Below are 2,502 nucleotides of genomic sequence, written 5' to 3'. Positions count from 1 at the left end.
AGACGTGATTGCACATGAAACAAGGGTGATGACGCTTCTGCAGTATAGCTCCTTTCTCTCATTCTTGATTTGACCCCTTTCTGATATATCAGGCCTTGTCAGTTCAATCTCAAATGAGTCATTTGAGGAGATCCAAGTTTAGAACCATGCATGGCCGATAGACCTCTTCATGACTGGGCTCTTGGTAAATGGTTCATTGTGAAAAAAATTTAAATAATAATAATTAAATTAAATTAAATTAAATTAAATTAAATTAAATTAAATTAAATTAAATTAAATTAAATATAAAATATATAAAATTAAATTAAATTATATGAAAGTAAATTAAATGTAATAAAATAAAATAAAATAAAATAAAATAAAATAATGAATGATTAAATAACTAAATGCATCCATATACATATATAATCATTTCAGGTCAATGTTTCTTACAATTTTCTCACTTTATCTGTATTTATCTAAATTTGTCATTAGGGGGTGGTCATGGCATTTTACAGAAAACAGCTGACAATTGAAATGATATTTGTAGACATATTTTTTAAATTAAATTAAATTAAATTAAATATAAAATATATAAAATTAAATTAAATTAAATTAAATTATATGAAAGTAAATTAAATGTAATAAAATAAAATAAAATAAAATAATGAATGATTAAATAACTAAATGCGTCCATATACATATTTAATCATTTCAGGTCAATGTTTCTTACAATTTTCTCACTTTATCTGTATTTATCTAAATTTGTCATTAGGGGGTGGTCATGGCATTTTACAGAAAACAGCTGACAATTGAAATGATATTTGTGGACATACTAGTACCTCACAGTTTTAGGACCTTGAGCACATGGCTTATAATGTCACATTAAACTGTAAAACTATCAACACTATAATTCTAAAGACACAATCATATTTATATATACTGTACTGTATACTGACATGTATTAATGGCACAATAAATACCAAAATACATAATTTGTCTGATATAATGTTTACAATAATATATATATATATATATATATATATATATATATAAACAACTGGTTTCATACAATAATTCTTTAAATAATTAAAAATCATTGCAAGGCAGTGTGTCATTATCATTTCACTTGTGGTCTGAATCAACTGTTTGTGGATCTGAATCAGTTTAGATTTTTGACTTTAATTCAGCTAAACAATATGTTTGTGTGACAGAAATGTTTGGGTTTTTTTAACTAGGAAACTGCTGTTTATCAAATACTGCTTTATAGTCAATGGCATCTCTCACAGTAGAGCTCTTGTGGTTACGGCCACAGAGAGTGCGCTCTATTTCCAGTCAAAATAAATGAAAATGAGTGTGAATTTTTTACACTTTAAACACTAGGAAGATTATCTTTCTTCTCGTGTTTATTTTAATATAATGCTTGAGACGAACCGAACACAAACTGAGAATGTTGTCATTAAAAATTCACATCCAGCTCTGTGGTCCATCAGCTTCAAGCTGTTGAGACAACATTTGCCTTCTGTGATACTGTTTTTGTGGTTACCAAAATATCTAAAAAATCCCAGTCTAGCCAAATATCCAGCAGTTAGACATTTAGCAGTCCATCTGTATTACATCACTGGATCTTTGCAGAGATGAAAATGAAAATGTTTTTATAAAACATAATCTGGTAATTTAACCATCTTTGTGTGGTAGCCTAACTGAGGTTGAGTATTGTAATACATTATAACACTAGAGGGCATAATTATCTTTAACAACGTAAAGAGACAAATCAGATATTTATTTTTGTATGCATTTCACATATAGTGCTTAGTGTGAGAATTTAAACGTCAAAAATAGCTAATTATACATTCAACTATTTATTCCACTTATTTGGGTTTAATGCAATAAAGCTGTATCGGTAAAGGTCATGCTTAAAAGTCATGGTTGAATAATTCACTTAATATCCTATGAGGTAGGAAATGATGCCGTGATGAAATTCCGCTGAATATGAAAGAACGTTCTTAAAGATCACCTTAGAGATAGCAGTGGTCCGTTATGATCATGGGGCTGCGATCCAGAAGAGCCCTTGCAGACTGCTCCATCTAAGGAGCCCATCTGTGAAGAGGAGGACAGATGGAGGCAGCAGATTGAGAGATGTAGTCTCTTTCTCTCTACAAACCTTCAGATGGATGACGCTCTATTTACACTTCTGACCAAAAGAATCCTATACACAGGAAATGCTTGTGGATGTGAGTTCCTCTGCTCGAATGTGGGGAAGCTTATTTATTTCCACAAGCATTCCTGATTTGCACTCACTGAGGCTTAAACCTTTCAGTTCAAAAACCACTTATGGCTATATATGGTGGCAAGGAATACATGTGGTAGACTAGTTTCACAGTTCAGGATTATGCATAGTCCTGGAACAACAAGTAGTCCTTTATATCCTTTATATAGTATACAGACATATTATTGCATTAATAGCACACACATATATCAGTTTCGGTAAATCAGATTGTTTTGTGTAGGAAATTGAAGGCA

At 30.6% G+C, this 2,502-nt stretch overlaps 1 protein-coding gene across 1 annotated transcript in view; it reads right to left on the bottom strand.

Annotated features, from left to right (window-relative positions):
* Positions 1–1,743: 1,743 nt before the first annotated feature.
* Positions 1,744–2,502, bottom strand: part of foxl1 (forkhead box L1) — a 2,718-nt gene continuing 1,959 nt past the window's right edge. Inside the window, exon 1 of the mRNA XM_082181314.1 lies at positions 1,744–2,502. This exon is cut by the window's right edge and continues 1,959 nt beyond it. The gene's annotated coding sequence lies outside the window, so the exon portion shown is untranslated.

This window comes from Leuciscus leuciscus (assembly GCF_965113295.1).
Source record: "Leuciscus leuciscus genome assembly, chromosome: 10".
Taxonomy (NCBI): Eukaryota; Metazoa; Chordata; class Actinopteri; order Cypriniformes; family Leuciscidae; genus Leuciscus; species Leuciscus leuciscus.
The sequence above is the reverse complement of the archived record's forward strand: the minus strand, read 5'-3'. Positions and strand labels throughout refer to the sequence as shown.